Genomic DNA, 25,049 nt, shown 5'->3' with positions numbered 1-25,049 from the left:
GCATGAGTTAAGAAAGACTGCTGTCACCATGTTTAGGGAGCCTATAAGAAGGAAGATGAGGGATCCTGTTTAAGTATTAGAAATATTTCAGAAATTCTATGAACGTCTCTATAAAGCAAAGACATACAGAAATCAAGAAAAGGTGCAAATGGAAATGTTTATGGAAGAATTAAATATGCCAAGATTAGAGGTAGAGATGACTCAATTACTAACAAGATAGGAGGAGATGAGATACAAATGATATAACCAATCTATAGGAAAGTCCCAGGAACAGATGGTATTCCTGTGGAAGTTTGGAAGCTAGGAGGGAAAAAATTATAATGATCTGGAAGATTTTGTTTAACAGTATTTAAGAGGAGGGAAGTACCAACATCCTGGAAGAAAGCGTTGGAAGCTGTAACATCTAAAGAGGATAGAGATCCATCATGTCCAGCTTCATACAGGCCCATTTCAATAAAAAACCATGATTATAAAGGCTAAAAGAATGGCAAATGTGATGCCAAAATTGATAGATGTGGCTCAGTGTGGTTTTGTGGAGGGAAGGAAAACATTTGACAACATTAACACGACACTGATGATCCAGAAGGAAGCAGAATGTAAGAAAATATCACTGTTGTAGGTGGGTCTTAATGCAGAGAAAGCATTTGACTGAGTAAGCTGGGACTTTATGAGCAGGGCAATGGAAGCATTTGCATTCCCCGATAAAATTATAAGGTTGATTAGGAGGATATATGAGGAATCGGAGGTGAAAATTAAAGTGGGATAAGTCCTCTCTGATAATTTCTGCTTGAGCAGAGGAATCAGACAGGATGTCCGCTCGCCCCTTTGGTATTAGCATTATATTTGGAACCACTGGCAAAGAAAATAAGTGAATCAGAAATTCAAGGATATAATTGGTATGGTAGTCAACAAAAGCTGTCTTTATTTGCAGATATTATTTTATATCAGACAAAATCAGAAAGGGAGAAAATAGTATTGTGGAACATTTTGAGATGGTTTCAAATCTTTTTGGTTTACAAAATTAATGAAGCTAAAACACAGGCAATAGCAGTAAATTATGTACCCACTGTTGCAAAAGGCAGACCCAGCAAAAAACACAATCCACTGCATCACGGAGAATGAGAAGTCCAACCAATTTTTTTTTGTAAAACAAGCTTTAATCCTTAAAAGTATAAGTGCTTTCGTTTTTGTACACCAAAACTTCTTCAGATACATTTAAAAATCCAAACAGAACTGTTTAAATTTCCCTCCATGAAGTTAGAAACACATCCACAATAATCAAAAATATGTTATAAATAGTTAAATGAATAAGTAAAAATGATGATCTTAGCTGTTGGCACTCCCTTCCTGTTATGTGTTAAGGTCTACAAAATTACAGCAAATTGAAAATGTGTTCAATGTTCTTGCTTTCTATAAATGGAATTGCAATTACAAGCAGAGTATCACGATTATAATGATCTGCTGCGTTAGATTACTGTTCATTGGCTACTTTATCTCCTTTCATTTGTTCATAACCTGCTTGTACACACCATAGTGAGTTTCTCTCTATGCTTTAATTAGATCCCATGTTCATACATTGTGCAGTGTTATATACAGTAATTATTCACATTATGTTTACGTCAATAGCATGATTTGTAAATGCCAAGTTCACATACCACTTATATGAATTGTGCATAGGACACAGTTGTGTGCTATGATCACTTCCAAAAGGATGTCCACAAACTGTCAGTTTTCAGAACAGACAAAGTTATAAGATATGGAAGATTATGCCAACTGACTTTTGACAAAATATGCACCCAGTTTAGCAGTTGAGAAAAGTACAGTTTTGTACCTACCATAAATGTAGATGTTCGAAGATCCACATTGCTGCAGTCCTAACACTTGGGTAGTCCGCTGTCCCAGTCGGCCCGAATACCAAAGTATATGGCTGACGTCGGTCAAGGCGCATTAGTCTGACGTCAGGACGTCAGGGTACAAATGCGCATGACCGACGTCATATCCTCAGTCTTTGCTTGCCCCAGATGTCAGAAGACCCTAAAAAGATAAGGCCTAAACCAAAAAACACCAAACACTCCTGCACCAAATATATATATATATACAATATATACAAATTTACAAGAGTATAACCCCACCCACACAACCACCCCTAAACACAGAGGGGAAGGAGGGAGGGTAAATTGGACTGCAGCAATGTGGATCTTCGAACATCTACATTTATGGTAGGTACAAAACTGTACTATGTTCTTCATACCACATTGCTGCAGTCCTAACACTTGGGTAGAATCCCAAAGCAGAGGTAAGGGAGGCTGGCAAATCATAAAGAAGCAGGAGCTGTCAACATGCCCTGCAAAATAGCCGTGGCAAAACCAGCCCTTGATTTAGAGTAGAGAGGAAGGTGGTAATGCTTAGAGAAAGTATACACTGAACTCCAAGTAGCTGCCTCCAAAATATCCTTAGTTGCCACCCCCCTTAGAAATGCTGTTGAAGTGGCAGTAGCCCTAGTGGAATGAGGCCTAATCCCAGCTGGAATCTCCTTGCCATGATGGGAATAACAAAATGCAATGCAAAACCCAATCCACTTAGAAATAGTTTGTTTTGACACAGGCTTGCCCTGAGAACTCAAAGCAAAAGAAACAAACAACTGCTGAGACTGCCTAAAATCCTTAGTCCTGCTTAAATAATAACGCAACTGCCTGTGTACATCTAAAGTGTGCAAAATCTTTTCCCCCTTATTTTGGGGAACTGCATAAAAAGTAGGCAAATGAATAGTTTGGTACAAAGCCACACTAGAAACCACCTTAGGCATAAAGGAAGGATTAGTACGTAATGATACCCTATCCTTATGGAAAATCAAAAAAGGCTCAACCGCCATAAGGGCCTGCAATTCAGAAACCCTTCTTGCAGAAGTAATGGCCAACAAAAAAGCCGTCTTCCATGACAAATATTTCAACTCAGCAGTGGCACTTGAGCTCAAAAGGTTGTAGAGTAAGTTTCTCCAACACAAAATTGAGATCCCAAGCAGGAGTAGGAGCTCTACGTGGGGGTCTTATATTCTTTGCCCCTCTAAGAAATTGCTTGAACAAAGGATGAGAAAACAATGGTGGGTCACAATCATAGTGAGCTGAAATTGCAGCAGCATGAATCTTAATGGAAGAGAAAGACAAACCTTCGTCCAATAACTCAGTCAGATATTGAAGAGCCACACTCAAATTAGGCTCAGAAACCTCCAAATTCTTTGCTGCACTCCAAAATAAAAATCTCTTCCATTTTTCTGCGTACACTTTCCTTGTACTAGGTCTTCTGGCTTCCATAATCACATTCAAAACTTGTTGAGGAAGTTGAGACCTGCTGTGTTTCAAAACAGAATATGCCAGGCTGTTAGATGAAGAGAGTGAAGCTTGACATTGAGTAGATGACCGTCCCTCTGAGACAATAGGTGTGGAATCAAGGTAAAGGCCATGGAGGCTTCCTTACCAGACTCCTCAGTAATGGGTACCAGTGTTGCGAGGCCAATCTGGAGCTATTAAAATCATCCTTGGCTTGTCTTGTCTGACCTTTAGGAGTACCTTTGGGAGAAGAGGCAGAGGTGGAAAGGCATACACATGAAGATTTGTCCAACTGAAAGAAAGAGCATCCACTTTCCAAGCTGTGTGATGAAACCTTTTGTGCAAAACTTTGGCAGCTGGTGGTTTAGTGGAGAAGCGAACAGATCTATGTCTGGAGTTCCCCATGACACTGTCAATTTCGAAATACATGAAGATCCAGTTTCCACTCGTGGGGATCCATGATTTGTCTGCTTAACACATCTGCTAAGGAGTTCTGTGCTCGGCAGAAACCTTGCCTGAAGAGTTAGTTGCAAGCTGAGCGCAGTCTCCCATAAAATCATTGCTTGCCTGCATAGAGGGTAAGAATGTGTTCCCCCTTGTTTGTTGCTGTACCACATGACAGTTGTGTTGTCTGTTAGAATCAACACCTGCCCTGGAAGAAGTAACTCCTTGAAAGCCATTAATGCAAACTGGACTGCTAACATCTCCTTCATGTTGATATGTAGATGCTGTAGTCTGGCAGGCCACTTGTCTTGTATCCACTTTCCATTCAGATGAGCTCCCCAAGCTATGTCTGAGGCATCTGTCGTTAGAATCTGACTCGCCTCTGGCCGGGTCACAGAGAGTCCCTTGTTTAGGTGACATTCCTGAGCCCACCACAAAAATTCCTTTTGAATGCAAGGTATTATTTGAATGACAGTGTCCAAATCCTGGCAGTGCTGTGTCCATACATTTTTGAGATACCACTGCAGCTTCCTCATATGCAGTTTGGCATTGGGAAGCACCAGAATACAAGATGCCATGAACCCTAAGGCTTGAAGGACTGTCCTTGCAGTCAGCCCGGACTGAAGAGATAGTTGATGGAAGTAAAGGGAAAGATTCTTTTGTTTGTCCGGGGTTAAAAAGGCCATCTGGGTTGCTGTATACAGTCTCACACCCAGAAAGCACATGTCTTGAGAGGGTACTAGACTGGACTTTATTTCGTTCACAGAATACCCCAGGCATCTTAGCACTGCTATCACATATTTCAAATGCTTTAAAAGGTCTTCCTTTTCTTGAGCCAGAATCAGGCAGTCGTCCAAGTAAGGATAGATTTGTATTCCTTTTAGCCTGAAGTAAGCTATCACTGGAGCCAGAACCTTTGTGAATACTCTGGGCGCAGTAGATAAGCCAAAGGGCAATGCAGAGAACTGATAATGGGAAATCCCAGCTCGAAAACGCAGATACTTCCTGCAACTTAGTCTGATAGGTACATGAAGGTAAGCCTCCTTGAGATCTAAAGTTACCATCCAGTGATCCTTGCCCAGCAGAGGTAAAAGCTGTTGTAACGTCAACATTTTGAACTTGGGAATGTCCAGATAAGTGTTGAGGATAGATAAATCCAAAATTGGTCTCCACGTGTTCCCCTTCTTTGGTACTAGGAACAGGCGAGAATAAAATCCTAGGCCCCTTTCTGGCACAGGAACCGGCTGAATGGCCCCTATTTGGAGTAACAGCGAAATTTGCTTGTGAGCCTCTTTTCTTTGTAGAGGAGGAATGTCTGGCATGCCTTTGAAAGGAGGCAAGGTATGGAAATAAAACCTGTAACCGTGGTGAATGATATCCAATACCCATCTGTCTTGGGTAATTAAACTCCAATTTTCTTTGAAAAGTGCCAGCCTTCCTCCCAAAGGTGCTGCCAGGCGAAAGCACTGGCAGCTGAAAAGGCAGGTCATTGGGTCTGTTTACGAAAGGACTGACCCCTGCCCTCACCAGAAGACTGAGCAGGTGAACTCCCTGTTCTAGGCCTAAAAGAACCTTGAGCTCTGCCCCTACCACGTCTAGACCTACCCCTAGACTGGGAATCATAAGCAGGATATGTCCATCCCTTAGTAGGCCAATTTCTACTAAACTTCGGAGGCTGAACCTGCAAAAAATCTTTAACAGTCTGCATAGACTTAGCCTTGTCCTCCATTTTCTTTAAAACAGCTTCCACAGGCGAACCAAACAACACGTCAGACTGTAACGGAGCATCCAAAATCCTTGTCTTAACATGCTCAGCTAAATTCTGATCCCTTAGCCAGGCGTGCCTACGAAGAACAGAACCAGTGGCAGCCACCCTCGAAGAGGCCTGCACAGCATCAAAACCACATTGCAAGGAATGCTTACCCACCTGTTCAGACACATGAACTAAATCCTGCAACTCTTTACACTCAATACCTTCCGCCAGAGCATCCACCTTAGACTTCAATTGTGAAAGGAGATAATTTTGATATTTTAACATGTGGAACTGGCAATTCAAAGCCCTCATGGCTAAAGTGGAAGAAGTATACACCTTCTTTCCCCATCTATCCAAAGCCCTTGCCTCTTTATCAGGAGGAACAGGATTTTTAACAACAGAAGCCTTAACACCTTTAGGCCCCTGAGAAACAGTTTCTGGGTCTGCCCTAGGACTCTTAAAAGATACTTATGAGCTTCAGGCACCCTATAATATCTATCTGGTTTAACTGGGGCAGGAGGCAAAGAATCAGGGTTCAGGAAGCCTCTGCAAAACATCTTCCACCACATCCAGAACAGGAGGTATAGCTAAAGGCCTATGCTGGGGTAAAACAAAAATTCCCTAAGCCTCTTCCTGGAATCAGAGAAATCTTGGCCTTCCCATTTAAAATGCTCCCTCATGGAATGAAGAGTCTCTGAAAAGAGAAATCCTCAGGAGGAGAAGCCGAAGGAGTAGAATCATCCACATCAGAATCAGAATAAGGAGGATACTCCTGCAAGTCTTCAGCCGAAGACTCAGAAGCCTCGAACACTGCTCAAAACTCTCAAGCTCAGGTTCCACCCTAGGCCTCTTATCAGGAGGGGGCATAGAACCTCTAATCATAGTAATCAAATCTTCTGCCATTTTAAGCATATGTTTCTTAGGCAAAGATCCTGAAGAAGTAGGAGAGACCCCACTGAAGATAAACCTGGCCTGCCTCTCAAAGAAGCCTTGGAAACAGAAGGAGGGCCTAACCACCTTAGGAAGAGAGGGAGAACAGCCACCTGAGAAGCCCCTTCAGCCTGGCCTACCTCCTGAGAAGACACATCTTGTAACAGTAAAGTCTCTCCCTGAGACTCCAAAGAAACTTCTGGCAGAACCTCCGGCTCCACTGAGCCTTCTAAAGAACCGGCGTCCGGGACTGACGGTTCTTCCAACCTAGCCTTTACTGCTTTGTCCTTGCGCTTTTTGGACGAAGCGGCGCGGAGCATCCGGCGGCATTTTATAATTACAACGCTTTCCAAAAAACTAACCTGGCACAGTCTAACCTTCTCTTTATAGTGCGTTTGTTAAATCTAGCACAAGAGCGACATCCAACAACATCGTGCTCAGGCCCTAAACAAGGTATACACAAGGTATGGTAATCCCTATGAGGTATCTGTTTCCCACAAGAAATACAGTTATTCACTTTTTCTGACATCCGGTTAAATACTGAGGCAAGAAAAAAACAAAATATTCCCCAACGGGGTACTTAGCCAACTTTGATTCGGTCTGAAACTCCGACTTCAGAAAATTTCAGAACGCCAACCTGCACTCGCAAAACTGCTTCTGCATCGGACCATGCGGCAAAAAAGACTGAGGATATGACGTCGGTCATGCGCATTTGTACCCTGACGTCCTGACGTCAGACTAATGCGCCTTGACCGACGTCAGCCATATACTTTGGTATTCGGGCCGACTGGGACAGCGGACTACCCAAGTGTTAGGACTGCAGCAATGTGGTATGAAGAACATCCTATATGACAAAAGGCAGCTACTATGACAATTACAGGTAAACACACATGCATTTACTGAATTGGATTTCAGGTGCTTAGTATATAAATTAAATGTTAACACACACACACACACACACACACACACACACACACACACACACACACACACACACACAACCTTATACAACTTTATTACCCTAATATAGTCTGTCTCTGCCTTGAATGTTGGTGTACTTTATATATTTGTTTATTCTATGTTTATTGACCATGATAGCATAATGTCATTCTTAATTTCTGAAACTTTTGCTCTTCTAGAAAACAAACTGAACATATTTTTTGCACCTTTTTTGCTGACAGTCTGCAAATATAATCAAGAGATATATAAGCATTTATGACATCCTAAATCTGCAGAGTTGATCTTCTTTTCATATTATTCTAATAAAGTGATAATTTATTCTAATGAAGTAAAAACTGCTAGTTTCAGTAACACTGGTAGAGGGAACTGTTCACCATTGCCAGCCTTATGCACAGGTGACTTAGCCGGCGCCACCTAGTATGTTACTCAGCCAGGCATGCTGTGAAGGGAGGGGAAAAAAAGCTGGAAAAGGAAAGAACACCAGTGTCCTCTAAAGAAAAGTATCACACACTGCTTAGTTTCTGGGCTTTCTACTCACTCTCATCCAATGCAATCTGGACAACCAATCACAGGGCCTTCGACATCTTAAAGGTGCTGTAATGTGTTGTCTAGATCTCAGTGGGTAGGACTGACCTGAAAGTCTGGAAATGTTGAATACTGGAGGGTAATAGACTTGCCACAGTAATACTGGTGTTGGCAGTCTGTAGGCAGTAGTGTGAGGATCTCCAAGAAAATGCTACAGCCTGATTTGGAGCATTGTAGCAGGTGAGTTTTCTTTTGTGTAATTCCTGGCAGGCAACCAACCAGATATTCATATCTGCTACACTATCGGTTCTATACCTCTCAACTTGCATGCTTGTAAATTCTGAACAGGGCCAAATATAATGGTGGGACAAAGACCTGAAATAAGGGACAGTTTTTAAGTATTACTCACATTCACTTATACAGTTAATAAATATAACTGGTTTTACATAAACATGCATTTTTATGAATAAGAATTATGAAAACCTCATCTCTGGCACTACTGACTTACTGTAACTCTCAATGCTTTGACAGAAAGTTAAAAGTTTTACAAAGGACAGAACAAAAATACAAGGCAAAATCAGGAATGTTCTGCAAAACCAGGAACAACTGAAAAGTATGATTGGGTGTACCAGCTTCTGATTTTTTTTTTTTTTTTTTTTTGTAATTTGGAAAGCTTGGTGAATTTGATTGGTAGGGAGATTCTTTAATGGGAGAAAGATTTGTTGGCCTGAATATCTACCACTCAGCAGCAAACACACTGCCATACACATATATTGCATAAACATATAATTATATACACACATACATAAGCAGTTGGATGAGTGCAAAACCTCAAATTATCTCAAAGACAGGAAATCTCTAAACCTCTGAGGATGCGACAAAATAATAGCTAACAGGAGAGAAAGCAGAAAATGGTCCCCCCCCTCAGTCAATGAGAAGAGGCAGGTTAAGAGATAGAAAATAGGGATGGTAGCATGGGAAGGAATACTGCAACAGTGATCAATAGGACATTTACACAACTGTACTGTGTTCTTCTTTTGATCACTGTTGCAATATTCCAAATTGTTGCGTAATCACAAAGCATAATTAGTGTTGAGGAAGGCTGGATGAGACATTGGACAGCTGTCAATCAGTTCACAGAGGACTGATGTGGCAAAGGCAGCTTGGGACCTAAAGAAAGCATCTATCCTGTAATGTTTGGTAAAGGTATGTACAGAAGACCAAGAAGCTGCTACCAGGATGGCTCTATAGTCTATCCCTTGTAAAAGGCTCCAGCTGAGGGAACCACTCCAATAGAGTGTGCTTTTACTGATGAAGGTATAGATTTCCATGGTGAGTGTAACAAAAAGAAATGGATTTAGAAATCCAGTTAGTGATTGTTTGTTTTGAAACTGGCATACCCAGCTTGGTTTATTGGAAGGAAACAAATTCATCAGTCTTGCAAACTGACTGTCTTGTCCAACTAAAATCTGCACAACATCCAGGGAATGTATGATTCTCTCTCCCAGAGTCTGTGGCTTATTAAAGAAAGTAGGGAGGTTGATTGAGGGATAGCTCACTGGCTTCAGGAATAAATAAGGGGCTGGCCCTCACAGATACAGTGTCCTTATGGAAGACAAAGAAAGAAGGAGTTGCCATCATAGCTTTGAGATTAGACACTTATCTAGCTGAAGGGCTACTAGAAATATGATTTTCCAAGTACAGAATCTGAAAGAGGCAGAAGCTGCTGGTTCAAAATGTGGAAGAGTGTTTTTCTAAGACAAAGTTGAGTTTATAAGGCAGAATAACTTTCCTAGATGATTTTAAGTGGAGAACACATCTTAAAAATGGTTTTACCTCTAGCCTGCTCAGAAGAGAGTAAAGTGGTAAGCATGCAGAAATGTCCGAAAGGTGCGCCTTGCTCAAAGATTATTACAGACCAGCTTTTTATAGCTCACACAAATAAGGTAGGATTGTGGGAACACCTGTTGGTATACAGTCCTGTCCTTTAGCATGCCACCAAACTGAAAATCTTTTCCATTTAGATATACAAGATTTCTGGTAGTAGATTTCCTTGACTACTAAATAACCTGCAGCATGTCCTCAGAAAACTGGCATCTGAGGGATCAGAATCCTATCATCCAAAGTTTCAGGTTTAGAGATGATAGGTTGAGGTGAAGAAGTGAGCCCTTATGCGTGATCAAATCCACTCTGAGACGTAGCTTGTGGTGATGACCACTGGCTAGGTGGTAGAGAAAGAACAACCAATGTGGCTTTGGCTAAAAGGGTGTCACCAGTAAGATCTTCAGTTCTTCTCTCTGAATCTTTAGTAAGACCATTGGGACAAGTGGCAAATGAGGGAAGGCATAAAGGGAAAGTACGGCTGTGTAAGAATAAGAACTTACCATAACAGTGGGTGTCCTTCTGATCACTGTTGCAGTATTCCTGATATATGGGTTGTCACCACTGAATCCAGCCAGGGCATCAGAGCTTTACCTTCCCTAGGTTGTAAGTCCGACAAATGACCTCAGCTCATATACACTGGATAATAAAGATGGACATACGAGTGTGGTTCCACAGACTACCTCCAAGCAAGTGGCCTAAAGACTACTGACAGAGGAGACTGGTCAGCTAGGAGGGGTATAGCTTAAACTGGTAAGAAAACTTTCCTGTACCTATGCAAGAGAATCAATGCTAGAGCATGGGGGGGGGGCAAATGAAGGTGCGAGTAAGAGAAGAGGGATGGAGGGTGGGATTGAATACTGCAACAGTGATCAGTAAGACATCTACTATTATGGGTAAGTTCTTATACAACTGTGTTATGTCTTGACTGAAATTACTGTTACAGTGCAGTATTCCTGACATACGGATGACTACCAGAGTTAAAGGAAAACAAAAGGGTGGTTGGATATTGGGAAGGAGAATTGTGCAGCAGTCTAAACAAGTCTGACCTAGAAAAGGCTGTACTGGACCTGGAGAAAGCATCAATTTTGTAGTGTTTAGTAAAGGTGTGTAAAGAGAACCAAGCAGCTGCCTCCAAGATAGACCTGGAGTATATTCCTTTGTGAAAAGCTCCTGAGGAAGTAACTGCCCTAGTGGAATGTGCTTTAGGGCAGGAGGGTAAGGTCTTACTATGGTATGAGTAGCAGAAAGTAATAGCCTTTGAAATCCAGGCTGCAATAGTTTGTTTGGAGACTGGCTGTCACAGCTTAGGAGTCAAAGGATACACATAGCTGGTCAGTCTTTCTGAAGGATTTAGTTTTGTCCAGGTAAAATCTGAGTTGTCTATGAATGTACAGAGAATGCAATATCCTTTAACCCCCTCCCCATTTTTGGAAGTTGGGAAAGAGGATGGAAAGATGAATGGCCTGATTAAGAACAGCTCATTCACTAATTTAGGCATGAAGGAAGGGTTAACCAAGATGGCCACCTTGTCCCTGTGAAAAATGACAAAAGGGGGAATGGCCATGACAGCTCATAGCTCAGAAACCCTCCCAGCTCAGGTGAGGGCCAAGAGGAGGATGTTTTTCAAAGTACAGAATTTCAGAGATGCAGAACAAGCTGGTTCAAAGGGAGGCAGAGTAAGCTTTTCTAGCACAAAATTAAGATCCCAAGGAGGACATATGAGTTTCCTTGGTAGGTTAATATGCAGAACTCCCCTGAGAAAAAGATAGACTTCTGTTCTAGCCATATGTGGATGGCTAAGAAGGGCAGGCATTGATAGCAGAAAAATGTGCTTGTATGGATGAGTAGGCTAAGCCTGATAGAAGACGCTTGCAGAGATACTGCAGTATCATAGGGACCTGTGCTAAGAGTGGGTCTTGACTACTTCTGCAGCACCAGAGGGAAAACTATTTCACTTAGCCTTGTACATTTTCTGGTAGTAGGTCTCTTTGCCTGTTGTAGGACTCGTACAACCTCTTCAAGAACAGATGTCTTTGGAGGACTAAAATCCTATCATTCATAGGGTTAGGTTGAGGGATGTTAAATTCAGGTGGAGCAGAAATCTTTTTTTTCTGAGTAATCAGTTCCTGCTGCAGAGGTATCCTCCTGTAATTTCCTTTTGCTAGGTGAAATAGCAAGAACCACCAATGTTGCCTCAGCCAGAATGGAGCCAGTAAGAAGAGTCTGGATCTCTCCTTTTGTGGTTTGAGAATTCTTGAAAGGAGAGGCAGAGGAGAGAATGCATAAAGAAACTTCCTTGTCCACTAGAAAGAGAAGGCATCTGTCCTTAACTCTGTGGGACAATGATCAATGATGCAGAAGTGGGGGAAGCTGATGATTGCTTGGTGAAGTAAATAGGTCCATTTAAGGAGTGCTCCACTGATGTGTGATGCTGTGGAAGGCCTTTCTGATCAATGTTCACTCATGGGGGTCATCCACTGAGCAACTTAAGCAGACTGCTAGCACATTTCCCTGAGTGGGGATGTGTGTGACTGTGAGCATGATATTCATTTGTGTTGCCACATTTAAAGCCTCCTCTGCTAACCTGCAAGGTTAGTAAGAACTGGTGCTTCCCTGTTTATATACCACTTGACTGTTGTCTGTGTATACCTGGAGTGGTCCTGTTCTTCAAAGGTGGGTGAAAATCTGATGAGCCTGCAGTAGAGCTTTGATTTCTTTCAGGTTGATGTGCTGTTTCAGAAAATGGGATTGCCATTTCCCCTGCACCCACTGTGATCCTGTCCAAGCCCCCATGCCTTGTCCAAGGCTCTGTGTAAACCTGTTGAAGAGAGGGGATGTGAAAGGTAATCCTTTGTTGAGGATTACCTGTACCTTCCACCACATAAGCTCCTTCTTGAGAGAAGGGAAACTGGGGTGTCCAGGCAGTGAGACAGTGACATGACCACACAAACTTCAGGTACCACTAAATTTCCACATGTAGAGTTTGGACAGGGAGAGCATAGGGATGGTGGCTGCCATGAATCCCAAGTCCTTAGCATCCTCCTTGCAGAGCAAAGGGTTACAAAGGGGAGGTCCTGGAAGTAACTGGACAGGCTGACAACCTTCTGAGGCAAGAAGCCATACACTTTTTCTGTGTCCAACCTGCATGTCAGAAACACCAGGTCCTGTTTAGGGACCATGGGTGTGATTCTTGGTAGTTTACAGTGAAACTCAGACTGGTCAGAAAATGGAGGATAAATTGTAGATGCTGAAGAATCTGTGGGGTAACAGCCTGGATCATAAGGTCATCCAAGCCAGGGAGAATCTGAATCCCTTGAGTGCCGCAGAAAGCTGCTATAGGTGTAAGGGATTTTGTGAACACTCTTGGGACTTTGGGAAGACCAAATGGCACAGCAGTAAACTGAAAATGTGAGAAGAGAGAGCAAAACCCAAGGAATTTCCTGCAAGAGGGATGGATAGGAATGCATAAGTAGGTATCCTTAATGACACTAAGAAAGCCAGTGGGAGGATGAAAGGAAGACAGTTTGAAGAGAGAGCATTTTGAAAGATGGTCCCTTCAGGTAAGTGTTCAGGATAAATAGGTCTAGGTTGGGTCTCCGCTGCCCTTCTTTTCTTGGGACTAGGAAAATCCTGGCATAAAACCCTTTTTCCATGAATTCTTTTGGCACTATGGCCCAATGGTACCCTGATTCAAGAAGTCTTGAATAATGTGAGTCAGAAGGGATATTTGATTTGCAGGAGGCAGTGGGATGCCTCTCAGAGGGAGAATGTTTTGCCAAGACATGGCATAATCTTCTCTGATGATGGACAGGACCCACTTGTCTGTGGGAATAGCTTCCTACCTAGCCAGGAAGAGTGAACCTTTGAAAAAGAGGGGTAAGGTAATGGGGTTGGGGATTGGAGGACGGATGCACCAGGATAGTCACAGGCTTTTGCATTCATAGGACAGCCCCCCAGGTGGAGGTTCTCCTTGGGATTTCTCCAAGTATCTTTTTCCTGGGTGTTTTCCTTTGTTTTTTTTTTTGGACTGTTCCTGGATCCCTTCTAATGAGGGAGACAGGTTTAGCTTTGGTAGTTCCTATGTTATTTATGGACTGTGGAGAGTAGGATCTGTCTGCAGTCTTTCATGATCTTGCATTGGTCTTGGGAGTGTTTTGAACAGACTGGCTGCCTGAGGACCAGACAATAAGTCTGCAGAATGTCTGGTGAATGTAGATTTTTTTATTTAAAATCCTCAGGCATTGGCTGACTGCAAAAGCCATGCACATCTACAGATAACAGATCTCATGGCAACTGCCTTTAAAGAAGCATCCACAACATTGTAACTGCATTTAATGCTGTGTATGGCAATCAAGTGGCCAGTGAAAGCAAATTCTGCATCTGTTGCTTAGAGTCTGCTGCAGGAGGATCTAAGATAACACTGGTTAAAGGGTTAACAGAAATCAAATACTTTGTCATTTGAGTCTGGTAATTAATTGCTCTAAAGACAAGGGTAGCACAGGTGTGAATCTTCTCCCATCTAATTATAGCCCTACTAGCTTTATCAGTGGGTAGGGCATTAGAACTGGGCAGAAGCTTGGCGGGCTTATCTGGAGGGAGAGAGAGAGAGAGATACTGCTGAAGAGTCTGCCACATGGCTCTTATGGACATTGCAGGCCATCAGAGACCTTGAAAAACCTGTTTGGGTACCCATCTCCAAGAGAGTGTAGTACCTCTTCTGAACATCAGAAATCTGTGGAGGTTGCCAATCAAAGTGTTTCATCATATTCTGTAGTTTCCCCAAAAGAAGCATCCTTTATAGGGGAATCCAGTGAGAGGGCATCTCCATCAGAAGAGATTTGTCCTGGAGTCTACAACTGACAGGAATTGCCCAGACAATAACCAGAGTCATACTCCTGTTGTTCCTCATCAGAGGATGAGAAAACCAGAGTAGGTTTAAGAGGAGTAACATGTGATTGTGGAGATCTGAAGGAGAAGGGGCTTCAAAGACATAACAGCTGTGAATAGCCCTTGTGAAAAATCCATCCACTCCTCTCTAGCTGTAGAGGGGGAGGGCCACATGCTTAGTCTTCTGCTTTTTTTGTAGGCATGATGTCCACCTGGATGAGATGTGGGGGACCAGAACCATGTCTGACCTCTATTAGAGAGCCTGGGATTTCTTTTCTGCCTTGAGGGACATCATGCGATCCTTCTGAAATAAGCAGTTCCTTGGACATTTTGGCAGTCAGCAAGGCCTCAGAAGCCATATAGCTTCTGACGGGTTCTCAATAGCAGGCAACTGAGAAGTAGCCTAATGCACCATGGGTTCTGAAAATTCAGTGGATACATCGGACTCAGAAAGGTTGGACTGTGGATCCACAAAAGGCCTCAAGTCTTTTCTTGAGACAGAGCGACATCAGACAAAGAGGAGTCCAGCCACCTTGGACTGGGCCAATTGATTTAAGATGCTGGGTCTCGAGAAAGTGCTGACAGTAGAAAGCCTAGATTCAAGGGCTTTTGGAACAAACAACTGACATAGCAAGATGTGTGATTGTGTTCTGGGCCTTGGCAAAAAAAGGCACTTGTTATGAAAGTCCTTGTATGGAATCTGCCTACTGCACTTAACCCTCCTAGCTGACATCTACAAATTTAACAGAAATTTGAAGGCAAAAAGTAAGGTTTCCCAACAGGACACTTATCTGGATAGACAAACAGAGCAAAGATACCAATGACCTAACAGGAAAAGTCAATGGATACACACCTACATCTAATTTAATGGCGAGATAGTCTGAGGAATCACATTTGTACATTCTTTATATCCAAACACATACGAGCTGAGGTAGAGTCAGATGTACAACCTAGGGAAGGTAAAGCTTTAGCACTCTGGCCAGATGTCAGTGGTGACAACCCATATGCCAGGAATACTGTAACAGTGATTTCAGTCAGGACATCCTCCCTTTTCCTGGAAAGGACATGGCATCTATTCTCTTCCCCTGCCTCAAGACAAAGTGTCCTGAGCAAAGGTGGAGTAGCTGTTTGCTGTGGGTGGAGGCAAATAAGTCTATCTGTGGAATACCCCATTTGTGAACTATGTATAGACCACCTCCCTGCTCAGCATCCATTCATGAAGATCTTTCCCTTGATCTTCTTAAAAAATCTACCAGCACTCTGTCAACAATTTAGTGGGCAGGTGTGCTTTTGTGGCCTGTTCCCAAGCCATAACAGTCAGTATGCATAACCCATTAGATCTTGTTCCCCCTGCCTGTTTTTATACCACATGACTTTAGTGCTGTTTGTGACAATACTCAAGGGGCCTGAGGCCCAGGAGTGGGAATAGATCTGCAGGGCCTGAAATAATGCCCATATCTCCTTCAGGTTGATTTACCCTGGACTCTCAAGGAACCCATACATGCCCCCCCATGCAAAGTTTGAAGCATGTGTGTAGCTCCTGTTGCAGTACCTGCATTTTGATGGGCAGAGGCCTGGGCTGAGTTTCACCTGACACAACCACCACTGAATTTATTTCTTTAAACAGGGAAGTGGAGGAATCTGAGAGCCTATAGGGTGAGAATGCTGGAACCAGATGGATTTCAGGTACCACCAAATCTTTCTCGTATGGAGTTTGGGAAAGAGGATCATTGCTATGTTTGCAGTCATGAATAGCAGTGTTATGAGAATTTCCCTTACAGTGCAAGTCTGAAGGGGAAGGAGAGAATAGAAGTAACTGGAGAAACTCTGTACCTTATCTGAAGGCAGAAAGGCATGCATGAGTTTAGGGTCTAGCCTGGAGTGCAAGAAAACTTTTAGTTATGTACTTACCATAACTTTAGATGTTTGGGATCCATCTCGCCTACATTCTGTACTGATGGGTTCGGAGCCGATCCTTGGCTTCGACTCGGCACGCTATACTATAGAGCGAAGTCTCTTATTGGCTGAGCTATTCTATATCCCAGGATGCACCACCACTAATTCCCCAGATCTTGTTTGTCCGCACACATGTACTCCTGATATAACATTGCCAGATGTTTCAAGATGAAACGGTCGAACTCGAACCGTCCGGTCTCTTCTGATCTCCAAGGCAGGGGGAAGGAGGGTGGGTTATTAGGAATGTAGGCAAGATGGATCCCAAACATCTAAAGTTATGGTAAGTACATAACTAAAAGATGTTATGTGATCCTATCTCGCCTACATTCTGTACTGATGGGACAGCGTCCCTAGCACCTGATTCCTGGGTGGCTCACTGGAAAACACTCCTGAGAACTGTGGAACCGAAGGAAGCTCGCCCCCGAGATGCCACATCCAATTTGTAATGAGAAATAAAGGTGTGAGGAGAGGACCAGGTAGCCGCAGCACAAATGTCACTAATGGCAAGCTTGGAATGAAAGGCTGTTGAAGTAGCCATAGCCCTTGTAGAATGAGCTTTCACAGTGGTTGTAAGCTCTCTATTAGAAAGAAAATAAATATGACTGATACAGTCTCTGATCCACTTTGCAATAGTGACCTTCGTGATGGCTTTGCCCAATTTATTGTCTGAAAAGGACACAAACAACTGATCTGTTTTCCGTGTTTGGTGCGTCCTATCTAAATAGAAATGCAATTGTCTGTGAACATCCAGTGAGTGGAAGATATATTCTGCTCTGTCTGAGTAGTTGGGGAAGAAAACTGGAAGTTCCAAAGACTGAAGACAAAAACTAGAACAAATTTTGGGAACAAAAGATGGGTTAGGCCTAAGGGATACTCTATCCTTGTGAAAAACCAGGTACAGCGGTTTGACACACAAGGCTTGGAGTTCCGAAACTCTTCTGGCTGATGTAATTGCCACCAAAAAGGCAGTCTTCCAGGAAAGAAATTTCAAGTCAGAAGTTGCTGCTGGTTCGAAGGGGGGAGAGGTCAAAGCACCTAACACGAAATTAAGATCCCATGGTGGAGCAGGATGAGAAACTGGAGGACGTAGCAGCCCAGCACCTTTCATGAAAGCTTTACACAACTTATTGCTCATCAAAGGTGGTCTATACTTTCATGAAAATTAGAAATAGCTGCTAATTGAACCTTAATGGTGGAGACCGAAGAACCTTGATTGAATAAGGAAGCTAAAAATTTCAAAACTTCAGCCACCGGGGCAGTAATGGGATCTAATCCCCGGAGTTGGGCCCAAATGGCAAATCTCTTCCATTTACTATTATACATCTTCTTAGTCAAATTCTTGTGGGCCAGGACAAGATATGTATAACTTCTGAGTCCAAAACCTGGTTCCTGACTATAGTTGGAAGTGGAGGAGCCAAGCTGTTAACTTCAGTGAGTGAAGGGACTGGTGAAGCTGTCCCGACTGGTGGATCAAGAGATCTGGAACCTAATCCAGGAACCATGGACCGTCCAGTGCGTATTTCCGAAGAAAGGGCAGCCAGACTTGACGAGGACAGTATGGGGCAACTAAAATCATCTTGCACTGCAAGTGAATCGCTTTCTGGATCACCCTGGGAAAAAGGGGAACCGGTGGGAAGGTGTACAGTAAGCCGGTGGGCCAAGGGGCCAAGTTTGGACTAAGGCGTCCTTGGGAAACCCCCCCGGAACCAGGGTGAGAGAGAAGAACTGTAGACATTTCGTGTTGAGGGGAGTTGCAAAGAGGTCGCAACAAGGAGTTCCCCATCTTCTGAAGATCTGAGATGCTACTCTGTCGTTCAGAGACCACTCGTACGGGGAGAGAATGGTTCTGCTCAGTCTGTCGGCTATCACATTGAATCTCCCCAGAATGTGAGTTGCTACCAAGAAACGGTTGGTTGCAACAGCCCAATTCCATACTTTCATGGCCTCTCTGCAAAGAGGGTAGGACCTGGTCCCTCCCTGTTTGTTCAGGTACCAGACTACTGACATGTTGTCGGACTGAATGGCAATCATACCCTGGGGGAGGTAGCTGTGTAGTGCTTGAAGCGATAGAAGCACCGCCCTCATTTCCAGTATGTTGATGTGTAGGGAACTCTCGTCGGGATGCCACATGCCTTGGACTGACCTGCCCAGGTAATGTCCCCCCCACCCCGTCTGGGAGGCGTCCGTAGTCAAAGTGGCCACTGGAGGAGGAGGGACGAAGGGTCGCCCCTGATCCAGGTTGGAGGAGATAAGCCACCAACGGAGGTCTTGTTTGCACGTCTCCGTGATTATAATGTGGTGACTGAGAGGAAGTTCCTGATAAGACCACTGGACCGACAGGAGCCACTGGAGAATTCTCATGTGTAATCTTGCTAAGGGGACCAGGAGAACGGTAGCCGACATGGAACCCAACAGTTGTAGGACCATCCTTGCTGGGGCTCGGCGTTTGAGAAGCAACGCTCGGACTTGAGATTGTAATGTTTCTATTCTCTCTGTAGGAAGATAGACCCGCATTTGCCTTGAGTCTATCTCTACGCCGATAAACCATATGTGCTGAGATGGCAGCAACACAGACTTTGCCTAATTGAAGGTGATTCCTAGGGAGGTGCCCAGAGATATAGTGGCTGCTAGGTTCTGTAATAGTAGATGCCTGGAGGTGGCAGTTAGGAGCCAGTCGTCTAGATACGGAAACACCTGGAATCCTAGACTCCTCAGGTGAGCAGTCACAACTGCCAAACATTTGGTGAACACCCTGGGGGCTGTGGTGAGACCAAAGGGCAGTGCGCAGAACTGGAAATGACTGTCTCCCAGGCTGAAGCGCAGATGTCTCCTGGACGCCTGATCTACCAGGATGTGATAAATAGGCGTCCCTGAGATCTATGGAGCACATCCAAACACCTTTCTCCAGTAGCGGGAGAATGGATTGTAAGGTGACCATCCGGAACTTGGACTTCTTGACTGATCGATTCAGGTTGCTGAGATCCAAAATGGGCCTCAAGTCCCCGGTCTTTTTTGGCACCAAAAAGAATTTTGAGTAAGTCCCTAACCTGGTCTGGTCTACGGGGACCGGTTGGATGACTCCTTTTTGAAGCAGCTTTGAAATTTCGATGGCTGCGATATCCCATTGACTGGGTGGCGGGTCCAGGATTTTCCTGGATGGTGGGGGGGTGCGAAAAAGGGATGACCTAACCTCCGGCGATGATTCGGAGCACCCATCGGTCCCGAGTGATACTCTCCCAGGCCTTTAGGTGCCTCAAAAACGACCCCCGACTGGCTCCGGAGCTGCGCAGTCAGGCAATCCTTCAGGGATGCTGAAAGGTTGAAGAGCCACAAAAGGACTCGCGGTCTCCAGTGTTGCGGGGGCCTCTGCCGCCTCTGGGATGGCGTCTTCCTGAAAAATGTCCCCTTCCTCTGCCTCTAGAAGGGGGATCGTCCTGCTGTGAGGGGTAATTCTTCTGAGATTTACGGAACCACATTTTCCCTCCTCTTTTAGACTTGGAATAAGGCCGAAAGGGAGAGGAAAACCGTGCCCCTACGGCAGTCAAAGTCTTACCCTCTTGTTCACAGCGGGTCGAGGTGTCCTTTACCTTGGGTCCAAACAAAGAGGACCCATCAAAGGGAGCGTCGGCAAAGGAAGACTTGAAGGCCTCCGCAAAATGACACAGGCGGAGCCAGGCTTGTCTCCGTAGAGCAACACCCGTACCCGCCGCTCTACTCGCCCCCTCGGCCACATACAAAATGAGTCTCATGGACGAGTTCGATATCGACGATAGAGTAGCCAAATGAGAGCTAACCGTCTGGGCCAACTGCTCAGGTAGGTTACCAGAGAGGGTATCTGAGAGTTCCTTGATCAGATCCCTCTGAAGTCTAGTGAAGTGCGTCAGGTAATTCAGAGATCTTAAGGTAAAGGCTGCTGAAGTAAGGGTGCACTTCCCGTACCGGTCCATGCTCCTAGACGACTCATTAGGAGGATGAACGGATGTCGAAGCCTCTGCCACATCTTGCTGGGTAGCAGATGCCACCACCATAGCATCTACAGCCACTCCCTTGGTGAGAAATTCCTTTTCTGGAGGCGCTGACAAAAATTTGTTAGGGCGAGCAGGCACCGGTTCCACAGAATCTGGATGTTCCCACGCCCTTCGAGAGATCACATCTAGGAGCTCATCGAAGGGCGGAGACACCCAGGAGGCAGAGGGCTGAGCCCCGAAGGCCTTGAGGAACACCGACTCGTCAGAGGAAGGGGGTTTGGTCTGCCAGCCGCCTCGTTTTTTGAGGACTTCCAGGATGTCCGCAAAGGAGACATCATCCGAGGACGACTTGGGGGACCCTTCCGCATCATCAAGATCGGTGTCCGAGGTGAGAGACTCGTCAGGGGAGTCGACGTGCTTCCTCTTGCACTGCATTTTTCTTGGGGGTTCCTCCGAAGACTCTTCAGAGGGACCTCCAGGAAAAGAGGGACCCCCAATGGGGGTGACCTCAGGCCCCAGGGCTCAGCTGTCTTGAGACAGGGGGACTACAAAGGACCCAGTCTCCGTGCCTAGGGAAAGTGCCGGGGAGACGGTGGAGGTAGCCAAAGAAGATTTGGCCAAAGCACTCCTCATGGCTCTAAAGGCTGGACCCCCAGAATCCTGGGAAGGTCCGACCCCCAAAGCCATAACAGCAGACGGCACTCCTGCAGCCGACGCACCGAGAGAGAGGCTCAGAACCGAAAACATCGGTCCCGAAGTGTCACCCCCGGGGCTAACCGAAGAGGTCCGTGTACCGTACTCCGACCCGAAGGCCGGGGTAGGAGTAAGGGTCGGAGCCGACCTGGAAACCTCCATCAGCTCCACCAGCACAGACTCCAACTGTGCCGAGGCTGTTGGAGGAGGAACCAAGGCTAAAGGGTGGACCATTGGCTCCGATGCCGACTGGGCTGGAGCCGAAACTAACTTTTGGAAGACTGGAGACTGAAACAGCCTTTGGAGCACCCTGTCAATGTCCGAATCTGACATCTTGGAAGACCGGGAGGAGATCGAACGGGTCCGAGTGAACTTCTCCACCGGCTCCGAATTGTCTCGATCAATATCGGTGCCGAAGGAAACTCCATTGTAATTTCCCTCTGTGCCGAAGAGGTCTTCGGCACCGAAGGGGAAGAGTCTGAGCGGGCAACTCATCGGCTCCGAAATCAGTGGAGCCGATGACGGTGACCTGCCTCTCGAAGCTCCAGCCATCGGCTCCGAAGCCAGAGGAGTCGAGGCTGGAGGCATCGAGGCAGACCGTTCCGCCCTCGGCTCCGAAGTCCGTGGAGCCGATGGAGAAGCCTGCCTAGATTTCTTTGTGGTCGGTTCCGACGGACTGGTCGGAGCAGACAATTTCTTTTTCTTAGAGGGAGAAAAAGAGGAAGATAAGGCCTCTTCAAAAGTAGGTTTGATAAGCCCTTTTAGGATCAATTTGTTTTTCCTCTCTTGGAGGACTCGAGAGGAAAAAGCGTGACACTCTACAAGACTCCTGAAGGTGTTTGGGGCCTAAACAGTACATGCATAGGGAGTGATCGTCCGTTATGGACATCTTGTAATTGCATCGGGTGCACTTTTTAAACCCTGAGGGTCTGTGCTCTTTAGACATAATTGAAGAGTTAGTAGTCACAGGAAAAAAATTATATCTAGCAACGTATCTAACCCAGAACAATGGTTTTCGAAAATTTCTCTTCACAGTTAAACCAGAGAAAGCCAACAAATAATTCACACAACAGGAGGGCCAAGAACCCTCTAACTAAAAACGGGTACTTGACCACCTCACAAAACTCACACAAGAAGGCTCACTCACGCGCGAGGGGAAGGCCCCTCTAACTTAAACGGAAACCTTACCCTGAAAGACAAAATTACCACAAAAAAATAACCAGTAAAAGTCAATCATACACAGCGATAGCTGTTAAAACAGCTTTTGGGTAAGTTTAAGAAAATTCCTGACAGAAAATTCTTAGAAAGAAAGCACTTAGCTCAGCCAAGCTCGAGACCACATCTTTGCTTGTAAAGCGGCAAACGAGATCTGGGGAATTAGTGGTGGTGCATCCTGGGATAGAGAATAGCTCAGCCAATAAGAGACTTCGCTCTATAGTATAGCGTGCCGAGTCGGAGCCGAGGATCGGCTCCGAACCCATCAGTACAGAATGTAGGCGAGATAGGATCACATAACATCCAGGTCTTGGGTGGGTACCACTGTGGACATTTTGAAGTTGATCATGACCCCCAGACTCTGGAGGAGGGATAACATGAAACTGAAATGAAGTCAAAGGGTTTGGATTCCCTGAGCACTGAAAAAGCCTAAGGCTGCTGCCAGACACTTTGTGAAAACCCTGGAAGGCTGTAGAAAGTCCGAAAGGCAAAGCAAAGAACTGGAATTGTAATTAACAAGCTTAAAATCGCACAGATTTCCTGAAGAAAGTGTGCATGAGGATGGGAAGGTAGGTGTCCTAAAGATTAAAATAAACTAGAAAGGCCTGCAGCAAGATGAAGGACAGGAGGGGTCTGGAGTGACAGCATCTTGAATGAGGGAAACTTGAGGAATGCGTTGAGAAGGGAAGCCCAGTATAGATCTCCATTCTCCTCTTTTATTGGTGTCAGAAAAAGTCTGGAAAAGAACCCACTTCCCGTGTGCTGTTGTGGCACAAGCTTGCCTGAATGATGGGAGGTAGCAGCTTTATCTGATTGGGAGGTGGAGGGTGGATGCCCTTGAATGGAGGGATTTCCTTCCAAGTCATTCTATAAACATGTTGAACAATGGAAGGGACCCATTTGACTGTGGTTATGAGTTGCCAATTCCCCATAGATGAGGTGAGTCTTTTGGATGGGGGAGGGATAGACCACAGGGGAAAGGAGAGAGAAAAAGGTAGTCAGGCTGATTTGTCTGGGTACAGAGGCCTTCCAGATTTTGAGTCCCTAACTGGTTTATCTTGAAATCTATTTCTAGGCATTTTTCTTGGACTTATGGGGATAGGTCTATATACTTCCTATGAGAAAAGAAGGTGGGTTTTGCAGGGTAATTTCTTTGAGATCTGGCTACCAAAGTGAGGAAAATTTGTCTGCAATCCTACATAATTTTCCTCTGTTCTCATTAAGTTTTAAATAAGTTGACTGCATCAGGGTCAAATAAGAGATTTCAGTTCAAATGAGAATCTCATAGTTTGGCTTTGATGTTAGCATGCAAGGATGAAAAGCGAAGCCATGAATACCTTTTGGTAACAGATCCTGTAGCAGATACTCTGGAGGAAGCTTCCACTAAGTCATAGCTGCATTTGATGCCATGTCTAAGCTTCCTGTGAAGCCTGAGCCACAATGGACATTGCCTGTTGGGAAATGCTTGCCTATTCCACAGAAGCCAATATTTTACTTAAAGTTTCCAAAATAACAAATTTGGGTCTGATAGTTCAAGACTCTGAAAGCTGGAGTGTAAGAAATGCGATAGAGGGAAAGGCATTAGCAGCAGTTAGGAGTTTGAAAGTCTTAGCCACTGGGATGGAAAAAAACAGAAGGATCTGCCAAAGGGTTCTTGTACTGAATCCTTTGATTTTCAGGTACTTTGTACAATCCAACAGACCATTTGGGGGCTGGTGGCTGGGAGTCAGGAGCAGGGGAAGTACAGGCAAAGGCATCCAAAAAGGTCTCCAGGACCACAGGGATTGCGACAAAAGCAAGGATACCTACTTCTAAAAGGTTACAATACCTTTCTTGCACATCAAAAATTTGTTATGGTTCGTGTTCAAAATACATCATGTAAGAAATGGTTTCACCAACCAAAGCTTCCTCTACAAGAATATTATGGGAAGGGAGTCATCAGAAGCCGCTTGGCCTGGAGAGTGGATCTGAGAAGAGTAGGACAGAATGTTCATCACAATCAGACTCTACTTCATTATCTTCTGAGGATGATTCTAAATGCTTCTTCTGAGGAGCAGCAGGATTTGGAGACATGATGCAAAAAATGGTAATCTGAGTGCCATGATGGCTTTGAGCAAGCCTTGGGAAAAATCTGTCCAATTCTTTTCTTAGATTTTTGGTTTTCTATTTTTTTTGATTAATATCCACTTTAACTAGACGAGGCAGGTCCAACCCCTGACATACCTCAATAAGTGACCCAGGTATTTCTTCTCTTACCAGTACCTCTGGAATATCGTTGAGATCTTCAGAAATCATTACACGGTTTTCCTCCTTCTCAGGAGCATTGGGGAGATCAGTCATTTCAGACGTGTACTTCAGGTGGCATACCGGATTCTGGTGGGTTTGTGGTAATGGTCATCTGAGAAGGTGTCAGGCTTAGTGCTGGTTCTGAAACCTCAGTTGGTATGTCAGAATCCAACTGGACAGGCATAATATGTCAGACTTAGGCCTCTTGAACAACTTCTTTGG

This window comes from Protopterus annectens, chromosome 13.part0 (genome assembly GCF_019279795.1).
Source record: "Protopterus annectens isolate FY-2018-M chromosome 13.part0, PAN1.0, whole genome shotgun sequence".
Taxonomy (NCBI): domain Eukaryota; kingdom Metazoa; phylum Chordata; order Ceratodontiformes; family Protopteridae; genus Protopterus; species Protopterus annectens.
Note: the sequence above shows the minus strand (reverse complement) of the source record.